The sequence below is a fragment of the Silene latifolia genome, chromosome 2 (genome assembly GCF_048544455.1).
Source record: "Silene latifolia isolate original U9 population chromosome 2, ASM4854445v1, whole genome shotgun sequence".
In the NCBI taxonomy this organism is placed as follows: domain Eukaryota; kingdom Viridiplantae; phylum Streptophyta; class Magnoliopsida; order Caryophyllales; family Caryophyllaceae; genus Silene; species Silene latifolia.
Window position 1 is genome coordinate 19,847,716 of NC_133527.1, and position 22,956 is coordinate 19,870,671.

The 22,956-nt window shown below is 37.1% G+C and overlaps 2 long non-coding RNA genes across 2 annotated transcripts; both read left to right on the forward strand.

Moving 5' to 3' along the window:
* The first annotated feature begins 5,525 nt into the window (after nucleotides 1–5,525).
* LOC141628657 (uncharacterized) lies at nucleotides 5,526–8,343 on the forward strand. The gene is made up of 4 exons (XR_012537172.1): nucleotides 5,526–5,652; nucleotides 5,752–5,819; nucleotides 6,718–6,804; nucleotides 8,210–8,343. It is a non-coding gene; the product is annotated as an uncharacterized LOC141628657 (long non-coding RNA).
* A 12,568-nt stretch (nucleotides 8,344–20,911) lies between these two features.
* On the forward strand, nucleotides 20,912–22,588 carry LOC141628662 (uncharacterized). Its single transcript, XR_012537173.1, has 2 exons — nucleotides 20,912–21,217; nucleotides 21,568–22,588. It is a non-coding gene; the product is annotated as an uncharacterized LOC141628662 (long non-coding RNA).
* Nucleotides 22,589–22,956: the final 368 nt, after the last annotated feature.

Sequence of the window (22,956 nt, forward strand, 5' to 3'; positions counted from 1 at the left end):
TTTATTTTCTGAGATACTTTTATTTTTTATCTTAGATCTACTAAAATAGATTTCATATAATTTGTTGATTTTAATCTTAAGTTACACCGTTATGGACAAAAGTTACACCGTCATGGACAAAAGTTACAGTGGGACTAAAATTATATGCTTGTCTTAAAATTTCATAAATTCCAATGAATTTATAAGAAAGGACTAAATTACACTATTATGAACTAAAGTTACATTGTCATTGGACTAAAGTTATACTCAAAATAATAGAGTTACATAAACTCAATATCAAGTATAAAATGGACTACACAACTGAAGTTATAGTATTAATGACTAAATTTACACACTTAAAAATATATAAATTACATGAATTCCAATGAATTTATCAAAAGGACTAAAATTACACTCGATATATAAAATGGACTATACGACTGAAGTTATAGTATTATTGACTAAAGTTACACCCTTCAAGCATTAAAGTTATATGAATTCAATTAATACATCCGATGACTAAATTGATTTTGAATATATAAATTTGAATTTATATAATTTTAAGTCAATCTGATATAACTTTCGCATTTAACGACTATAACTTTAGTCCAAATATATGTAACTTTAGTATTTTATATGTGAAACTTTAGTCCAAATTTGAGGAACTTTAGTCCTTTTTGATAAACTAATTGAAATTTATGTAAATTTAGTCGCACTGTAACTTTAGTCATTTTTTGTATAACTTTAAACCTAAATTGTGTAATTTTAGTCCAAAATCGAGTAACTTTAGTCCAAATTTAAATTTCCAACCAACACAATATAAATTCAAATGAATATATCAAATGACTAAAGTGATTTTGAATATATAAATCTGAATGTAACTCCAATACAGAAGATATGTAACTTCAATAAGGATGAATGTAACTTTACCCCCCAACTAACATACACCATGCTAACATCACCACCACACACCACCACTATTTATTAAAAAAAAAAAACTAAAGAATGTAATTTTTTTTTTAAAAAAAGATCTAAAACTTAAAAAAATAACATTAAATTTTATGTAACTTTAATGTTTAAAAGGTATAACTTTAGTCGTGAATAGTGCAATTTAAAAAAAAACAAAATCTATAATTTTAACACAAAATAATATGTAACTACAAAAATAAAAAAGCCAAAATAAAAACCAACAATACTAAATCTAAAATACTCAAAAAGCAGATCTTAAAAAATAAAATAACCAAAAAAAAAATTAGGATATTTGAAAATATTAAATAAAATCACCACCAAAACCAACAACAAACCACCACCAACAACGAACGAATGTGAAAACTAGATAAAAACCAACAATAAAATAAAATAAAAAAACCGAAATAAAAAAAATATGAAATTATAAATAACTAATTTTGTGAAAAATCTTAAAACGTTATATAAAACGTTTTAACAAATCGTTGAAAAAATTGTTGAAATAAAACCAACAATAAAACAAAACAGATCTGAAAAATTGAAAACGAAATCTGGTGAACGCAGCAGCATGGAGAAGGAGAAGGTATGGACGTTTAATTGAAAAAATTGAACCACAACAATCAACAACAACAAGAACCACTTGAATTTTTCAGATCTGAAAAATAAAAAAGAGAAAGGAGAAGGTAGGGACGCGACAACAAGAGGAAGGGGATAAGAGGACGGAGAAGGAGGCGGTGGTGGTTATCGGTTGCTGCTTGTTTCGGTGGTAGATGTCGGCGTGTTGTTGTTATTGTTGTCAGGGGTGGTGAGGTGGTGTATTTGTTTTTGGTTTTTGATAGAAGAGGTGGCGGTAATAGCGGATGGTGGTGGCAGGATAGGCGAAGACGGCGAACGACGGAAGGAGAGGTGGCTGGTCGTGATGTGTCGACGGTGGCCGGAGGAAGGTGGGGCTGCGGTGATGGATTTGGTGTGGTGGGTTGGGGTCGTGGTGGGTGGGTGTTTGTGTCGGGCGGGTTGTGGGTGGTGGTGGGGGAAATGAAATGTGAGATTTGGGTTTTAATTTATTTTGATTTTGATTTTGATTTCTGATTTAATTGTATTTTTGAGGAATCAGGGGAATGAAATGTGGGAGAGATGTGGGAGAGTAATGAGAAAGAGGGGTGAAAAATAGAGAGATATGATAAGGGTTTGATAATGAGAGGAGAAGTTGATTAGGGGAAAGTGATTGAGTTAAGGAGGTAATTAGGGGAGACTCATTTGTAGCCCTCCATTTAGATCGAATCTTAATCCTTCATCCACTCCATCCAAAGGCCTATAAGAGGACTTAGAGACTCAATAGATGTAAGGGACTCATTTGAACCTTACTCTATATATATATATATATATATATATATATATATATATATATATATATATATATATATATATATATATATATATAGAGAGAGAGAGAGAGAGAGAGAGAGAGAGAGAGAGAGAGAGAAGAGATCAACTAAGGCCATTATATCATATTAAGTCCATAAGTCCTAATGTGGGCGGTTGGATCAATCAAACCAATGGCCAAGATTTCGCAGTCAAACCCCACTCAACTAATATTTTTGATTTACCTCTCTCCTCTTACCCACTAACCCATGCATGCTACACTATTATGTCCATCAGTCCATCATCATTTCCCTCCTCATTTTCTAGACAATTCAAAACAACTTGCGGGTATTTTTCCCTCTATTTCCTGTCATTTCGTCTTCCTTTTCTTTCTTCACATTGCTGATAACTTCATTTTCATCACTACCAATTAAATTCCATCTCAACAGACGCCATTTTCATCACTACCAATTAATTCCAACTCTCTTGCAAACTCCCCTGTCTCCATTTTTTTATAAGGTATTTTTTCCATTCCTTATTTAGTGATTTGTACTTTGTTTTTTGTTAATTATTGCCTTTGTTAAACTATCGTAAAAAGAGTTCATTTGATTTTTCAATTTTCAATTATGGGTTTGCTGATGTTGATTTGTTCAATTGTTAATTATGGTTGTGCAGATCAAATTCGAGTTCATTTGATAATTAACAATGGTTTTTGCCAAGAAAAATGCCAAGAAAACTTCCAAGAAATCTGAATCAAAGGTAAAAAATTTCGTCTTGTTGGTATAACTCTTATAGAATGATGTATAACTTCAATTAAATATATGCATAATTTTAATCCCAATTGTTTGTCATTTACAGATGGATGTTGTAGAAAGTATTGACAAGGGACTTGATATCCAGGTTAAAAGTTTTGATTTTTATTTATACGTTACTAGATGTATAACTCTGGTTACTAAATGTATAACTTTAGTTCTCAATCTGTATAACTCTGGTTACTAGATGTATAACTCTGGTTACTAGATGTATAACTCTGGTTATTAGATGTATAGCTCTTCTGATTCTGTGACCAACTCTTCTTTCATAATGTCAAACTCTAATTGTTATATGTATAACTCTACTTCTAATTAGTTTCTATGCCTAGAGTTGTACAATATATGCCTAGAGTTATACATTTTATACCTGGATTTATACAATATATAGCTAGAGTTATACAGTATATGACTAGAGTTATACAATATATACTTTGGAGTTATACATTAGATGCCTGGAGTTATACCTAGAGTTATACCTGGAGTTATTCCTGGAGTTGTAGAAAGTATTGACAAGGGACTTGATATCCAGGTTAAATGTTTTGATTTTTATTTATACGTTACTAGATGTATAACTTTGGTTACTAAATGTATAACTTTAGTACTCAATATGTATAACTCTGGTTACTAGATGTATAGCTCTTCTGATTCTGTGACCAACTCTTCTTTCATAATGTCAAACTCTAATTGTTATATGTATAACTCTACTTCTAATTAGTTTCTATGCCTAGAGTTATACAATATATGCCTAGAGTTATACATTTTATACCTGGATTTATACAATATATAGCTAGAGTTATACAATATATGACCAGAGTTATACAATATATACTTTGGAGTTATACATTAGATGCCTGGAGTTATACCTGGAGTTACTCCTAGAGTTTTACATTACACTGTATATGCATACAGTTATACATTTTATGGCCAGAGTTATACATTCTATGGCTAGAGTTATACATTATATGACTTTAGTTTTCAGAATGTCTAACTTTTGTTATTATATGTATAACTGTACTGTTATTCTGTATAGCTAACTTTCCTGATTATCTCTTCTTTTGAATGGTTAAAAGTACCAAAATCGACAAGGAGTGATTCCAAGGGTAAAAGTTTGACTTTTGTTATAACTACAGTTATTTGTTGTATAACTCTGATTTCATGTTGAATAACTTTTGCTGTCATAATGTATAACTGGAGTTATACAATATATGCCTAGAGTTGTACATTTTATTCCTGGAGTTATACAATATATGCCTAGAGTTATACAGTATATGCCTAGAGTTATACAGTATATTCATGGCTAGAGTTACACATTATATAACTTTAGTTTCAGATTGTCTAACTTTTGTTATTATATGTATAACTCTACTGTTATTCTGTATAACTCTCCTGGTTATCTCTTCTTTTGAATGGTGAAAAGAATTTTGGATTTTATAGAAATTTGATTTAACAGAATTTTGGTTATACATAATCTGAATGCCTATTTGTTTATCAGCTACAGATGGATGATGTACCAAGTACTGAGAAGGGACCTGATTCCCAGGTTCAAATTTTGTCTTTTTTATAACTGTTGTCATTTGTTATATAACTCTGATTACATTTTGAATAACTTCTGCTGTCAGAATGTATAACTTTACTTATATTTTGTATAACTCTGACTATCTATTGTATAACTTTAATTCACAGTATGTCTATTTGTTTGTTGCAAATATCTCTAATTGCAACTACTGTAACACCCCGTATTTTAATAAGTTGGATAAAATTCTTTTAATTGCTACTTTATATTTAATTACGTTGGTTAACGATTTATATATTTATTTTCTCAGCTAATTAATTAATTTCATTATAATTCGTTACGTTAAATTTAATAATCGTTAATAAGTTCTTTTAAAAGTTAGCTCGAGTTTGTTTAGTTGACTTTTTATGGGTTCATGTAAATAGTTTTATTTATTTAATAACTTTTTGTTTCTTTCTAAGTCCCTTATCAAAGTCGAGCTAAGTGGGCTCTAGACGGATCAGTTAGCTCTTTCGAGTTTGTTCCGCTAAATTAGCAAATATCTTTAAAAGCCGCTAATTTAGTTAAAATCTCTAATAATTCCGATTCGAGCTAATTTCGTATTATTTTAGTTAACTAGCTGAGTTTATTTTATTTTCATTCATTAAATTTATTTATTATTGAGTATGTTTTATCTCGAAAAACTTTACTAAAATCGCTTCTATTTAACTCGAGACGATTTTAAAAACGAGCGAAATTACTTAACGATGAAGAAACGTACGTATAATTAATAGCTAGCAAACTAGCTGGTGTCTCATTATTATTATTATTATATTTAGTATTACTAATATTATTTTGTTGTGACCCGTCACTTTCCCACTTTCATTTCTTCCTTTCCTTTTTCTTTTCTACCAGCAACAACAAACCCAGATCAAAACTCCATTTCCGTCGACATTCAACCTCAGATCCCGGCCCATTTCTCGATCAAATTCCGTAATTTCTGTACCACTCTCTTCCCCTTTCCTTCCTCCTCCTTTTAAGGTAAGAAAGTCTCCTTTTTGTAATGGTCTCGTCTTTCGCCGTCTTATAAAAGTGTCGTCTTTTAGCTTCTTTATTCCATTTTCTTACCCTTTTATGAAGGATTCGAAGACCCGGGGTAAGGCCCGTGCCTTGTGGACCGTTTATTCGAAGAATAAGGGGCGTTTAAGGTAACACGATTCTACCGATCCTATTACTATTACTATTGTTCGAGGTTGTATGTTTATGTGTTAATTTAGCCTTGTTAATTAATTGTTACTTTTAACTGGATTTGTCATTGGATTGTTGTTAATAATAGTAATAGTAGCTATATATTTATCAATCGTTTTTATTGTTTGTGAGATGGGTGGAGTGTGTCGTAGCCTTTAGATGGTCTCTTGGTATAGTATTGTGACTTTATCTGAGATATATTAGTAGATTGAAAGGATAGTAATGGTCAAGTTACGAGTTTGGTGAGTATGGACGAAAGTTTAGCTCAATTGGAAATTGTGAGAGATAACAATCTTGAATGTGAACGATGATAATCGTTATCCTTGCAGTGGCATTAGAATCTTATGAATTGCATGATTCCATAATAGTGGTAGTATGTTGAATACATTGTCCGACTTTGATTATGGTTATATAGTGAGTTGGTAATGTTGAACCTTGGTTGGATTTGTATTGTATTTTACTTATCGTTTCCTTCGACCTTGACTAGCGGGTGAGTAGCTTAAAGTTTTACTCTAAGTGTTGAGCATGGTTCATTATTGGACCTTTTGACAATATCGATATTGAAATTGAGATGGAAATCTGGTTACTATGGAGTATTATATTATAGGACGGAGTAATGAGAGAGATGGGGTAGAGAGTTGAGATTGAATTAATTTTTGGGACGAGAGTGACTTTTATAAGGTTGGCCTAGCTGTGGCCTGGCTGTGGCCTGGCCTAGCTAAGTCGCGAGCTTGGGCCGTATCTCTAAATTGTTTTGACGCTAGTTTGGTTTATTTAAAATATAATTAAATTAATTTACGTCTCATATTTTATATAACGATAATTCGTTAATATCGTCCTTTCACATAATTATTTTAGGTGACTCATATGTGGTTGAAGATGAAGAGTAATTTTGGGTTTTAGAAGCTTTCTCAAGTTTATTGCTTGTCTCTTTGCTAGCTTAAGGTAACTATTCTGAGTTACTCGACGAACTAATGTCACATTAGTAGTTAATGTGTGCCTGTTGTTTGTTAAGTGTTTAGGTGATTGATAATGTGTTACTTTCGTTTTTTCACATGATAGAAATTAGAAATAGCATGAGAATAATATTGCGATAAAATTTGTAATTTGGGCCAAAGCAAGCCAAGACTCTGAGCTGGGCCAGATTGACCGAACGAGTTTGGTCAAACTAGGTTTAAACCAGTCAGCCTCGATTTGACCGATGACCCGTCGCGGGACTCGGGTCGAGGGTTTGTCTTTGAGGTGAGATTGGATGTTTTATGTTATGCCTTGATATTTGTAATTATCATTTCACATGTTGGTTGTTGGATGAATTGGTTGCCTTATACTTCAGTCTTGTTGCCTCTTTGCCATTTTAGCTTGTTCTCATGAATTATGAGATTAATGGTTAGCTGCAATTTGGATTATTATCGATATTGTAGATATTGTTGGATTGTCTGCTGAATAGACATTTATATAGCTTTTCACATGATAGAATGTTAGCATTTATGTTGGTAAGTTGGACTCTTTGCCCTCTTATGGTTAAGTGGGTGTCTTACTTGTCTTGTGTGGTGTGGGCTAAAGTATTCAAGCTGGGACTAGCTGGGACTAGGTCCTAGGTGAGTATTTCGGCCTTCATCATAGATAGGTCTTTATAGTCTCTGACGAGTATATGTTCACTGCTTAATAGCCTTTGTGTTCCTGACTAGTGGATTTATATCCAAGTTGGGGCATGACCTCGTTACTTATTTTGATAGTAAGTGGTCAGCTTAAGTACTAGCCAACCCTTTGGTGGACTCCTTAGGGTACTCACGTTGTTTTAGAAAAATTGTGGGTCTTGGGTGCGGTGGTGTGTATCCGCATGTCTAGGTCTGCGCAGATTTTAGGCTAGGGTTGTGTTGTGTCTTGGCCATGTTTTATTAATATTAACCGCTGAGCCAAGATACCGGTTCGATTACCTTCCCTACCTCGTGGTATAGACTCGATTCTGAGTGACTATTGACCGTACTAAGAACTTATGCCTGTCTTTGATATATTGCCCTTTCTTGTTTGATGATTCTATGAATCATAGAAGGTGAGATGCAAGCCGGCTATGGTTGATAGAGTTTGGATTCCTGGATGTTATGTGATTCACATGATAGTGTAGTATGAGTCGGTCTACTATTCACATGCTAGGACTATGTGTTGTTATATTGTTGTTCGCATGATAAGCACGATTGTCTAGCATCTATATGCTAAGGCTATGTGTTATTCATATTCATATTCTTATGTTTACATGTTATATTAATTATGACATTTCGTGGTCGGGAGAACTCGGAGTTACTCCCCCACTGACTGTGGCTTTCGTATTTGTATAAAATGCGAATGACAGGTAGGTGATGCATATATGGGGTACATGGACGAGCTAGCGAGCAAAGTAACCTTGGGACCTAGACTGGTTTTATTTTATTGTGACCCTTAAACCCTTTTTATGTCACATACATTTTAGGGACATATGTCTCCCTTTCTCATATTTGGTTTGTATAATTTGCTATTCGCGACTTTAGCGATGGTTAGGTTATGAAACTTCTAGTTAGACCCTGTATGTTTGACACCTTCCAAGTTGGATATCTTTATAACAGGTTCAGGTTTTAAAAATTACAGGTTTTTACCCAAATGAACCTATTACAAACATATCCTGTCAGCTTTTCTGTATAATTTACGTGTTTACTTTTCCGCAATAAATGAGGGTGTCACAACTACAGTATGTCTAATTTTGTGTGTTGTCCTTGTTTTTCCCCAGATGGTTGAGGCCAAGCCAAGGGTGAAGAGGGTGCATGAAATCACGGTTTCGTGTCGACCTCAAAGGCTTGTCTCTCTCATTGAAAAGCTTAATGAGGATCATGTGTCCGCTGTTAAGAAAATTGGGTTTGGTGGCCTTTTGGAGCTTAAGATTAGCAGCTTCCCACTTGCACACGTTCGCCTATTCTTGGAGTCCTTCTCGGATGGGTCATATGTGTTCAGGGCTTCTCGGAAGAAGGAGTTTATGATCAGTAAGCATGACGTGCATGACTGTTTCTTGATACCTTTTGGACCCAACCGTCTCCCATTGGTGCCTACTGGTTCGCAGAAGGGGTCCAACGATCCCGAGAATAAGGAGCTGAAGGACAAATGGCGGCAAGCGTACGGGGTGGGCAAAGCAAATAGTTCAATAAGTTTAGGGAAAGTTCACAAGCAACTTATGAAGTACGAGGAGGCGGACGATCATTTTTGCCGGCTATTTGTTTTGTTCTGTATGTCTTTATTCCTCGCACCCACCCCAAACAACGGGATAGATTTGAAGCTGTTAAGGGCTGTAGAAGATCCTAAAGCCATTCCGCATTTTGACTGGTGCTCTTATATTTTGGAAATGATGGTGAAAGCGGGGACAGACTGTAAAAAGGGGGTAACGATGTTGGGTCGCTGCATCTCCTTCCTCATGATAAGCTACTTTCAGCGATATGATTACAAGGGTAGGCTGTGTCCCCACGATCTACCTTTGATTAAGCATTGGGATGAAACTTCGCTTGAAGATAGGGTAAAATTTGAGGTGGCTCAAGAGGGATTGGGTACTTTAACTTTGTCTAAGACCAGGTATCCGAAGTGCCTTCAAGATCCCTCTTATAGAAGGAGTTTGGACAGATGTCGGCCCTCGGCGACCCGCGTGAACCCAAACTCATTTGTTGCTATCAGGCCCCCACCCCCTCTCTCTGCTCAACTTCGAGAAGAAGTTCATTCGAGATAGAACTACCGGCAGGTGTCGAGGATGACCGGGAATTGAAAGCTGGGAAATTTGTCGATGTAAGTTCAAACTATTATATATTTCTGCAGATTGATTCTGTTTCAGCTGAACGTACCCATCTATTATAATATAACTAACTTAGTGTACTTCTTCAATGCAGCGTACTCACGAGCTTTATCTACAGATGCAAAGGAACGCTATTGTGTTCTATTCATGGTACGCAGATGCAACCGCAAGGATCAAAGCTGTAACTAGTGATCCGACGGGCCTAAATCCTAGTCAGGCCTCTCAAGAATTCTTTGAGGGTGAAAAGATTCAAAAGTACATCGTGAAGCGAGAGCAGTTGAGAAAGGTGAAGGTTTCTGTTGGTAACGCTCCTGCATTTGGAGAGGTAGTTAGTGAGTCGCCCAAAAAAATTGACGGAATCGATGCATCTACGCGTCAAATAAGTGAAGTTCTGTCTAGTCTCGCCAATGATGGGGGTGGCAAGGGTGGTAACCCTCATGCTGAGCCGCGCAGAGAGTCGGACAAGGCTGACGCGCCAACGAAATCAGTTGCAGTTTCATGGTCAAAGATTATGGAGGAAGTGGGAGGTGATACAGTAGTTTCTAATCCGTTGTCAAATGCTAGCCCAGGGTTAGAGGATCAAGTTGTGTGCACCCCCGTCCAAACTGTCAGAGAGCTGTTGTTGGAGGCGAGTTACACCGAGGAGGAAATTGACCAAGCTTACGGACGGTCAGAGGACGCTGAAACTCGGCCCAGGGTAGGTGATGAGGTGCATGAGCACGTTCATGGGGAGGGATTGAAAGAAAATGTTGAGAATGTTGAAAGATTGTCAGACATTGACCATGAAAGATTATCAGACATTGTAGACCAAGGCGACTGGACGATCGGAGGATCTTTGAAACTCGGCCCGGGGTAGGTGATGAGGTGCATGAGCAAGTTCATGGGGAGGGATTGAAAGAAAATGTTGAAAGATTGTCAGACAATCAACCGTCAGATAAGGAGATGGAAAAATCTACGGTCCCAGAATTGCCAATGGAGACACAAGAATTGATGGAGTGTATGTTTTTCTACTGCTGAAATCAAGGAAGCTTTATGTGGACTTCCAGCGTACGGGAGTGGTCCTGGTGGCGAGGTAAGTTTGTTAATTTGCGCTAAATACTTTTTATACATTCGTTTTTTTTTAATTGGTCGTGTATAACTCTAAGTTGATAAAGTATAACTTTGTTGAAACTTATGATGAGGCCTTGTAACTGTAGTGCCTATTTGTATAACTTTATCTTTCAATTTGTGCAACTGCAACGGCCGTTTGGTACAACTCCTAACCATATGTGTATAACTCTAACTCAAATATGTATAACTCTGATAGCATATTTTTAATACTTCACACATGTGTATAACTCTTGCCCTTATATGTATAACTGTAATTCATTGGGTCTGTAACTCTGTGACCTCTTTGTATCACTTTTAGAGTTAAACCTGTAAATTTTTTGATACAAAAAATTGGTTTTTAATTTTATTATTTTTCATTCAGGCCACTGTTCAAAAGGATGTAATTGAGAATGTTGAACAACATTCCAACAACGGGGGTGAAAACGTAGATGTTGTCGAGGGTGCGGAGGTCACCCCGGAGGATCCTTCAACGCAATTGAGTGGAAATAAAATCCCTCTGACTTTCATGAGCACGACAGATGTGAATGAGGCATTTGCCGGGGTTGAGGAGCGAACGATTGGTGCGCCCAAAGAAGGTGTGGTAGTTGAAATCGCTGGTGCTAGGGTTGAGCCGGTTGCACCAGCCCCACCCCCTATTTATGTGCCGCGATGTGACATGATCCACCATCCTTTCTTACTGCATTCAACTGCCCCCCTTCCGTGTATGAACATTGTACCTGAAAACCTAGGTTGTTCTCGGGAATGCGGGGCACCCGAACCTGACCAGCATGTGTGCTCACAGTTGCTGCGATTTAATAAGGAACGTTTCAGGACGGTGTTCAAGGTGAGGAAGGATGTAATGGATTATGTCTTTTATCAATTCCACGACCATAATAAAGAGTACGTAAAAGATAAGTTTTACCTATATTTCAATACGACAGTGAAACAGGCCATGAATCTTTTCCCTTGCTGCGTGTCTCATTTTGCTAATACTTTGTAGGGAACAATTGGTCACATATGCCTGTCCAAACTGCATAACGCGTATCGATCTCCAGACGTTGATGCCCGGGTCTCAGATTATGGCCAATGTCATCGACTGCTGGTCTGTACTACTCAATCAGCTTACGCACGCGAACACCGCAGCTGTTGCAAGTTCGCGCTGTTTCTTTGGCCTAGGTCACGCTGTAAGTGTGCTCAAAGTCCCGCAAGTTATTTTTGTGACAAACTGTACGTAACTTGTGATACAAGCTGGCAACCCCCGTCTACCATTTTTATAGGACCTAGCAATTGCAATTTGGCAAGGCAGGAAAAAAAAACTTGGTTGTTGATCATTCTGAAGGCTTTTGTGCCTTGTGGGACATGTGGCAAGAGTCGTGTTCTAGTCCATTCCAACTGGACTCTGATATGGTGAGCTCAGATATCAATATAGAGACATTTCCATACTGAAATTATACATTATTTGCCTAGAGTTTTACAGTATATGCTTAGAGTTGTACAGTATATGCTTTGGAGTTATACATTAGAGGCCTGGAGTTATACTTTTTATGGCTAGAGTTATACATTATATAACTTTAGCTTTCAGAATGACTAGAGTTATACATTTTAGGGCTGAAGTTATACATTATTTGCCTAGAGTTATACAGTATATGCTTAGAGTTTTGATGAGTGGCTAACTTCACTCCATAACTCTAGGCATAGAATGTATAACTTTAACTATAGAATGTATAACTCACTGCACATAATGTACAACTGTAAGCATATACTGTATAACTCTAGGCATCTGCTTACTGTACATAATGTACAACTGCAAGAAGATACTGTATAACTCTAGAAATTGAATGTACAACTCTAGACATATAATGTATAGCTCCAACCATAGAATGTATAATTCCAATTATGCACAATATGTATGCCTCTAATCTGCTAATTATGTTTTATAAATCTTAGACTTTTGGTGCACGTTTGTAGGTTTTCGTCCCGGTTAGCACTGGCGATCAAGATCATTACTCTTGCATTTGCATAAATTTCCTCTCCGAGCAGATCGAGTACCTTGATAATCGTTCTTACGAGGACGATCTTCTGAAATTACCATACGGAGGGATTGCGCGTATTACTGTAAGTCTTATAAAACTGGTGACTAGATTAATTATCAGCTCCATTGTTTTGTTAATTAGTCTTCCCCTTTTAAACGCCTTGCCTAACTTCTGCCAGGCTGACGCAATGGGAAAGTATATGGCCTACAAAGGGCTCGACAAAGGGAAGAAAGTTGAAGGGTTTCCTTTTGTCAACATTAAATTAAACTGGCAGGATCGGGGTATACCGACAATGATTGTGGTCTTTACGTCATGGTTCATATGTTGCTGTACCTTGGAGAGCCATTCGACTGTACCATAGGGACAAAGGACAACAATGACCTCATGCGAGCGGAAATTGCTGCCACCCTTGTCATCAGTGACATTAACGTGGACAGGGAAGCTGTGTTATCTAGGGTAACAGCTTTTAAGGAGCATAAAGACCGTGAAATGGAGGAGTGCGTGATAAACGAGAGGTTAGCCTAAGCAACACAAGTGGAAGGAAGAGAGGTCTTTGGAATTGCCTGGGAGAGAAAGATTCGCTAAACGCCCTTGCTCTAAAGTCGAGTTCAAGCTATCAGACTCCACCTTCCAAAGTAGCCCCGGGCCGGACGCCGTCTAGTCGGGCCCTCTCACATTAATAGCCGCTCCCGTGGTAAGGGCGATGGCCTTGGTTGCACCACATATTGCGGGGAACCAGACGCCGACCTTACAGTGGTCGCCAAGATGCTGAAGTTGAACAAGGCATTAATTAGGGATATCCCGGTGTATCGCAAACAAGTGGCTGATTACGTTTTCCTTGATGACTACAAATTTCCAAATGGGTAAGCTGTCTAAAATCCTAATGTTTTATCATATTAAGTTTTATCAATATAGAGACATTTCCATACTGGAATTCTACATTATTTGCCTAGAGTTTTACAGTATATGCTCAGAGTTGTACAATATATACTTTGAAGTTATACATCAGAGGCCTGGAGTTATATCTAGAGTAATACCTGGAGTTATATGTTTAATCACTGAAGTTATACATATCGTTAATGGAGTTACGCATTCCTAATCTGCAGTTATACATTTCATCAGTGAAGTTATGCAGTCATTTTAATAGCAGTTACCTTCCCATTTAGTATACGTTATAGCCTCGATTAACACTGTCCCCGAACTACGGTGAACCACTTGTGAGTTATGGCCGGCACGGATCAATTAATAGGTTGCAAATGTTGTCCATGCTCCCTGAGACGCCAATGGATGAAAAAGTGATTGAGTGTTGGTCCTTGTTGCTTAATCGTTTGGAGGCAGAGGATTGCGAGATTTTTCGTTCTTCTTTATTCGGTATCCGTCATATGGTATGGTCCTAATCAATCCTTTAATATGCTATAAGAGTTTCACATACCCTTGATAAGTCGTAATTTAGTGTCATTTTACCCATGCTTTTATCTTGTGTTTGACTCGATTTTGTTTGCTTTAAATGTTAAAAAGCTCATTTTGTTAATTAATTAGGAGTAATTAGTTTTATTACATTTATCGGGAATAATTGTTTTATCTCAAGTATATGGTAACTCCTCTCATATTTTTGTATTTGTAGGTAGCGAACAAGTGAGAGCGGGTGAATAAGACGGTGTCAAACGATAATAAAAGAAGATTGAGGTCAAACAGTTGACCATCCCCATTCCCAATTAATTCAAGTGGCAAATTCCTATCATTTTTGTTCATCCTCAAAAGTTGTACTCAAGTGCATCTTGAAAATGAATTCAATACCAAATGCCAAGATTAATTCATCAAAATAATTGCCACACATTTGTTCACCCTTCTTTTACAACTATACATCATCATCGTACATCACCATACCATCATCAACCAAACATCCACCATCCGCCCACCACAATTTCCTCCACTGATCAGCTCCTCCGTGCTCCACCAATCAAGCCACCATATCAACCATCAACAAGCACAATCAATCACTTGGCTCGTCAACCCGAAAACCCGAATCGGAGCTCCTCAATGTCGCAGCCATACCCATCAATCGACCCCACTAATGTCGAGTCACCAATCGAACCCGACACCAGCAGCTCTCGATTCTCAAACTCGAGCTCATCTCCTTCCACCATCGACGGCACCAAGCCCACGACCTCAGCTGCTCCGTTCAATCTCAAACAACAACGAGCAACAACAATTAGACCTCACTTTCGATCTTGCGCTGGAATTGAGTAATCATAGATCTGAAGTTACCTTTGAATCGAAACCCAACCCATCACAGTTTTCATGGTGTCGATGTCTTTAATGGAAGAAGAAAGCAAGAAGCAAGAAGAGTCAACGAAACCATCAAGTGAAATTAATGCAGCCGAGGGGCGAAAAGATACCCGGTCGGGTGAAGTTATACCCGGGCGGGTGTAATGTTGCCCGGTCGGGTACAAATTTTGAGGGAGTTGTTTCCTGAGTCACGTGGTCTTGGGTAAAAGACAAAGGGTGTTTTTGGCTTTTGTAGAAGGGGTGTGTCGTGTGGCACAACACAAATGAAGAGGAGAGTGATTACTATTAGGATATTGATAACGAGTGCCCCGGGGCACTTGTTAAGCCCAATATTCAGACATTAATATATTAGATGAAAATTAAAAAAGACCGGTTCTTTTATTTGTCTCCCGCAAATTTCTCAACTAAAAACTCCTTATACACTACGCCACTATCTCCAATCACCATTACAACCATTACAATAGTAAACTACCACTCACCAAGACCACCACCGCACCCTCACCCGTCCCTGACCACCCAAACCAGCCATTAAATCAAATCGTTTTTTCTCTCATGCTCGAAAATTCATTCGAAAAAAAATTGAACCCTAAACCCTTTTTAGGATGAGTCCATCGGTGGCGAAGCCCGGATTCGAACAATAGACACCCTATGAGGGGAATGGTGAACCCTTTTGAGAATGAGGTTAAAAGAGGGTTTTGGTGGTATTTGGGAATGACGACGTCGGAGGTAATGAGTTAAGGTTGATCACCGCGCTTTCGGCACCGAAAGAACATCTTGAACAAGGGATAAAGTCCATGAATGGTGGTAATCGTGATACAAATTTCATTTTAATGGACCTAGAATTATAGTGGAGTAGTATTTAATATTTATGGGAGAAAATTAGGTCACTGGGAATTTGGTAAAGAAAGAGAGAGATTCACAGGGGAGGTTGAGAAAAAGAAGGAACAAGAGTGCTTGAATGACGGTAAAGATTTGGTATCATAGGGGTACATATGTAAATTAATGTTAGCTAAACGAATGCCTCTGGGGCGTTTTTTAACTTTTTCCTTTATATATATATATATATATATATATATATATATATATATAAATATTTATTATCTTCTCATTCTTTTTTTTCAGGTTCAGTAATGAAAAAGTTGTGAGCTTGATATCGGATACTATTGGATGCAACTACAAAGAACATGCTCCTAATTGGAAATCGGCGTCATCTACTCTAAAGAAGGATTGGTGGAATTGGTTTGAGGTATTAGCAATTGTCATTTAATTTAATACTAGGTATTTTATTTATTTATTTTATATTTATTTACAATAAAGTTTATTTTCTAACTTTATTTTTTATTGAACAGTGGCGTGTTAGTTACGATCCCCGTGACAAGGCAAGGGTTAAGAAGGCTTGGGAAGATGCCATGAAGACCCGTTTACGGCAAATGATTTATCGAGCTTATCATAAGGAAGAGCATGAAAAGCCGGATTGGATTAGTGTTGACTTGCACTGTCAATTCACTACTACAAATCCAGGCAACTACAACGCCCCTTTAACAACGATTATTCACGAAAATCACAATAGACGTTGTAGAATGTATGGCGCGAATTTTACTAAAATCAATTACAACGGGTATGGTTATAAAAACCGTTGTTATTAGTTTTAACAACGGGTCACACATGCACAACCGTTGTTAATAATTTGGCGCAAAATTGGCGCAAAGTTAGTGAAAAGTAATCACAACGGTTATTTTTGAAACCCGTTGTTAAAACTTATTTAACAACGGGTGTTTTTTACAACCGTTGTTAAAACATATTTCACAACGGTTGTTGTTTAATAACCGTTGTCAATACCTTCCATACTATAAACCACACAAACAAGTCTGCTGACCACAAAACACAACCCTTAATACACAAACACAAACACAAAAACAGCAGACAAACAAACACAAAACACATACACACTCTCTTTCTCTCTTTCTCTATTTCTCTCTTTCTCATCGTCGCTTTATCTTCTCGCCGTCACTGTGATTTCATCGTATATTACGTTCTGTATTTATCAGGTAAATCTCGCCGTCGCTGTTAGTTTCATCGTCATTATTTTCTTTTTCTATTTATTTCTTTTGCATGTATGTGTTTTTATCGACCATTATGTTATTTGTTTAAGTATTGTTCGCATAATTAGTTACTAAAACAATGAAGAAGCAAGATGAAGAAGTAAGATAAACATAATTAATATATATATATATATTTATAAATACATAAATTAAAAAAAAAAATTACATATGTAAAAATGCAATTCTTATATTTTCATGGAGGATCTTATTGTGCTCTATCGTATCCGTCCTCTCCTCCTTGGCTATTTGGAGGTTCCGTTCAGCCAGATTGCTATATCGTCATATAGCCGATCAATCTTTGCTCCCGTCAAGCCATTTTCTTTGGTGTGCTTCGGTGCGGATCGAGCTTCCGCAAGGTAGCTCTGAAACTTTCCTCAATATGGGAGGAACCAGGCGGATGAAGTTGTTGTTGTTCTCGATCATGGTAAGAGTCTTTAGGATGAAATCATTCATTTTGTTAGAGTTTTTTGAGTTTGATTTGAAAGATTAAGTAGAGTTTGTTTTAACAGTTAGAGTTTGGAGATGAATATATGAGATAATGGAAATGTTAGTTGAGATATGCAATTTATTTATACTAAGCAATGTGTGGGTTGAGTTAATTGCTTTTTAATTAATATATATGTTAGGAAGTTGTGCCATAATAATCATCATCATATCTCTCAATAATGCTGCTTCAAATCCTATTACTAACCCTTCTCATTCCATATTATCCGTTCATATGTACAGTGATGTCAGTAATAATGCATGCATCGGAATTCTAACAGGCCGTAATTATGCATGCATCTAGTAATATTTAATTTAATTTTTTTTTATTTTTTTAAGAACAAACAACAACGGTTATTTTAAAACAACCCGTTGTCTTTAGTTATAACAACGGTTTTGTATATTACAACCCGTTGTTACAACTTTCCCCCCAAAATTGAGTCACACTTTCCACAACGGGTTTTTATACATAAAACCGTTGTTAATAGTTTTAACAACGGTTTCGTTAAGTAAACCAACCGTTGTTAAAACCTTCTACAACGGACGCTTTAACAACGTCCGCTTTTTTATATAACAACGGTTTTTAACCGTTGTTATAGCCTGTATCTGTAGTAGTGATTGAGGAATAGACCACTTGAAGATCCTAGTTTCACGCCAAGATCGGAGAGAATTCGCCAACCGTAGGTCGGGAAGTGACGAGAAAGGGAAGGCGTTGGCTACTCACGTAATGGGTCGAAAAAACACTTTGCAATATATGGACTCAATGGTAATTTCTTCACTTTTTTTTTTTTAACTTAGTACCTTTTTTTTCTTTAATTTTATTTAAAGTTACTAATTATATTTAACAAGTATCAAAATTGCAGATTGATAAAGATGGGAAAGGAGATATTCCGTCCGCTTTGCAAGTGTTGGAGAAGACAAGGAAGCATAGCACAAAAGGATGGTTATCCAAAAAAACTGGTCAACTCTTCGTAAGTTAATAAAATTATTTAATTTTTAACTCATTTTTTCAATCATGATTATTTAGTAGATGGTATCTAATCTTTCGTTTTTTATTGATATAGGGTAAAATAATCACAAAGAAAACTCAAACCGAGTCAAGGGGTCGAGAACATCGATGATAATGAGATTTATATTGAAGAACATGGAGGATTTGATAAGAAAGGTAGAGTACTTGGCGCGGGAAATGCAAAGCACCATAAATTTGGGAGCACCACCGCCGCTCGATTGGTAACCTCTTTTCTACTCCTCATACTCCGGGTTTTGTTGGTAGAGTCGCAAAAGAGAATGCCCGACTTAAGCAAGTCGAGGCCGAACAATCTCAAAGGCTTGCGGCAATAGAGGAGTTCTTGAGCCAACAAGGTTTTACCACTCAAACTTGTAACCCCGGAGGTCCATCTCAAACTAGGAATGACTTTGATGATGATGATGGTGGCGACAATGCTAGGCCTACTCCTACTCCCACTCCCGTGTATTGATGTAGTTGTTTGTTGATTAGTAGTTATCATTCCTATCCCGTAGTTTATGGACTTATTTGGCTTTCTTTGTTGAACAATTATTGTACTAAACGGTTGTAAACCTTTTATTTTAAGTTAATGCGAAGACGTTGTTTGGGAATCTCGTCTTGAACGAGTTGTGAATTTGTCAATTGCTGGATTTTCTGTATGTTTGTAGGACACCGGGAGTAATGTAATTGCTTTCAAAGCAATTTGGGCGCTGGAAAAGCGCTGTAAACCCACTGGGCATTTAATCCCTGCGACGGAATTAGCGACGGAAAATCCGTTGCAAGGTTTGACTTCCTGTTTGACTTTGGGGACACGTGTCCCATATGAACAGTGATCTGCGACGGATTTTCCGTCGCAGATTTTGACTTCCTGTTTGACTTTAGTGACCACGTGTCCCATATGAACAGTAATCTGCGATGGATTTTCCGTCGCAGATTTTGACTTTCTGTTTGACTTTAGTGACCACGTGGCCTTCAATGAACAGTGATTAGCGACGGATTTTCCGTCGCAAGTCACTCTTTTGCGACGGGTATTTGCGACGACATCGATCCGTCGCAGGTATTTAGCAGCGACGGAATTCCCGTCGCAAAACCAAAATTTGCTACGAAATAGAGCGACGGATTAAATCCGTCGCAATTCCGTCGCAAGATCTATTTTTGCGACGGGATTGACATATTTGCGACGGAGTTTTCCGTCGCTATGGAACCTTTGTTTTGTAGTGCACACCCCGACACCTAGCTCCAAATACCATCACCTCACCTTGTCGTCGTCACCACCTTAATCGACGAAACCTCTAGATCTACGGTTTTAAGGGATGGAGAGGGGTAAGTACACCATTGCCTTCTCTCCGACAACAACTTAGGCTGCGAATCTCGGGTGTCTTCGTAGGAGTTTAGTGGGTAAAAATTGTTTGTAATATCTCGAATTTTGCAGGAAGAAGATTGTTGTTTCCGAATCCATAAAAAGTATGACTTCTTAATCTTCCTCCATCTTTGCTCTCTCTTGTAAACTTCAAATTCTTCAGATTTCAATAAGAAGAAGAATCTTCAAGCTGTAATGTCTCTAAAAATGGTGCGGCGGCTGTAATTGTGGTGGTACCAGATTTGAGACACATGATGTGTATGGGTGTGCTAAAGGACCTTTTTGTGAGTTTTTGACAAGGAAGCGAGCGAGGCGGTTGGAATGGGTTGTTGGTGGGATGGTAAAGAGGTGGGTTAGTATGGGGTGTTTAAATGTGCGGTGTATGGAGGTGGTCCACAGCGTAAGGGTGGTCGTGGCGCGCGGTAGGAGGAGTGAAGGTTGGTGGCTGTTAATTGGTGGGGATGTGGTCGCAGGGTGGGAGGTAGGTTGAGGGAATACAATAGGGGTATTTCGGTCATCCCATAGTTTATTCTTTTAAAAGAGTCGGAAATTATGTTAAATGAATATCAGGATAGAAATACGGTGGGAGTTCGGGAATATACGGTAAAACGTAGGTGTTAAGTTGTAATAAATGAAAAACATGGTGGTAAGTTGTAAAATACGGCAAATAGAAGGTGGTAAATTGTAATTTTCACTAATTATTACTCCCATATTCATTCCCCTCCTTTTACCCTCAATCCAAACAAGCCCTAAAAATTATTGTTAGAGGATTACTCAAAAATTTCTACCATAATACAAAAGTTTCCAAAAAATAGAAATAAGGAAAGTCAATAGAATTGATGAAAAAAGAAACAGGAAAGTTATTGAGAGAATAGTATATTATTAGGGTTTTTCTAAAGTGTGCCCTAAGGGCACACATTAAGAGTTGCTAGGACAAAAGTTTCGTTTGAGGATACTAGTTAAATGGGGCCATGCAACTTTTTTTCTCTGCGAAGCTAAACTATGCGAGTGGCTCGATCGTAGTAGAAGCAAAGTAATAGAAGATCGCAATTGGGAAGAAGGAGAAGAAAAGTCTATTATATCGAGTAGACTCATTGAGAAATGTAAAAAGAGGCTTAGATATATAAACCAAGAGAACTTTCAGCCCATTACTATTCACCCAAGACTAGAAGCATTGGGAAATCGAAATTGGTATGTGGCTCTCTTCTCTCAAGTGATTTGTCAAAAAAAAAAATTATGGTCGATTTATATATTTCTGATGTTTTAAAATGTTTTTAATCTTCTTTAGAGGATCCTAAATATAACTTTTGATATTTTTAAGTTTAGTGATTCTTGTGATCTGTATTGTGTTTCGCAATTTTGCATTTTGCATCATAACTTATTTGTTTTATTATACTCCGCATTTTGATGTGAAGTAAAATTGTTTTTGAAGGAGCTAGCGCCTACGTCATAGTATGTAAAAGCTATTTTAATAGGTGTTTTTTCATTAATGTAATAGTATTCAAAAACTCTTGTTGATTAATTTTTTTTGGTGTTATCAGGATTATGTCGAGCTTCCCTGAAATGCGGGTGGAAGTGTTCTCAATCTCAGTTTGTGCATATGGTAATTGAGTTGATATGGATAATTTGAATCTTTACGGGACAATTAATGTCAAGCATTCAAATGGAGATTTGCAGATGTTTTATAGAGCCGAGACAAACCCGAAGCATTTGCGCTCTTATGAACCTATTCCACTAAAATCTTCTCCTAGCCGTTGTATTGAAGGTCCGTATTTTACCATGGAAATTGACCTGAAGGATATTGAAAGAGATGAGATTGTAATGGTTATGTGGCATATAACTTCCACTCAGTGAGAAATTGGCTAAATAAGCGCTTATGTTCAATTGTTAGAGGTGAAAGAGGTTTTGCGACGGTTCACTATACCATCTTTGCCGATGCTGTTCAAGCAAAGCTCAAGTTTATTCTTAAGTCTAACTCCGGTAATCCTGTAATGGGACGAGTTTTTGGGAGGATAAATGGGAGATATGCGAATTTTAGGTACAATACACACTATGAGAAAAAATTCTTCCAAACCACGCTATTTGATAAAAGCGAGACACGTCCTGGGAAGATAGTTGGTAGTGAAATACCGCTGTCGAAATATGTGGTGGTTGTTCCCTTAAATGGTGCACTTGTCGTGAGAGCGCATATTTACGTGCTAATACAAGATGAATGGGAGGCGGTAAGTATACATACGAGGCAACATTCAACCACGTGAAGCGTGAAGACTCAAAAATCTTGTTAAATAAAATCCAAAGATCGAACTTGAGCTTATCAATGTTTGTGGAATGGGAGTAAAAACAACGTTGTTGACTAGAGAAGTGGTGGTTGAATTTTGGAGTCGTGGATGAAGCATGAAGCCCATGTATTGTTGTGTATTGTTGTTATGCAAGCGACTTTGATTTGTTTGGTTGTAATAGTTAGTATGTATTGTAGTATGAGACTAAGTTAATTAATGTATAACTTTGACCCATAAGAAACGATTGGTTTGTTGTAATGGAAATGGTTGGATTTAGAGACTATTATTGTTGCCGTAAACAAGTGCAGTGAATGGTTAAGAGAGCAGTTGCATCCCTCTATCAAGTGGTGACTAGTTTGCTCTTGGAAGTCTCGTCGATTAGGAATGAACAAGTGAGTATGATTTGTATGACATTGAATTGAAGGATTACACTTTACAGGGGGTTTTAAATGAGTAAAATGCATGAATTGTTGGGTCAAAGTGTAACCCCCCACTTGAAATATTTTTTTAATGTGTAGTATTGTAGTTAATGATTATAGATATGTTCACTAATTGACAAGCATTATATGTATGTTGGAGGTACAGAGTATATGATAATTGTGCAAGAGAATAATGAAGAATGAAGATCACATACAATAGTAGTAATGAAGG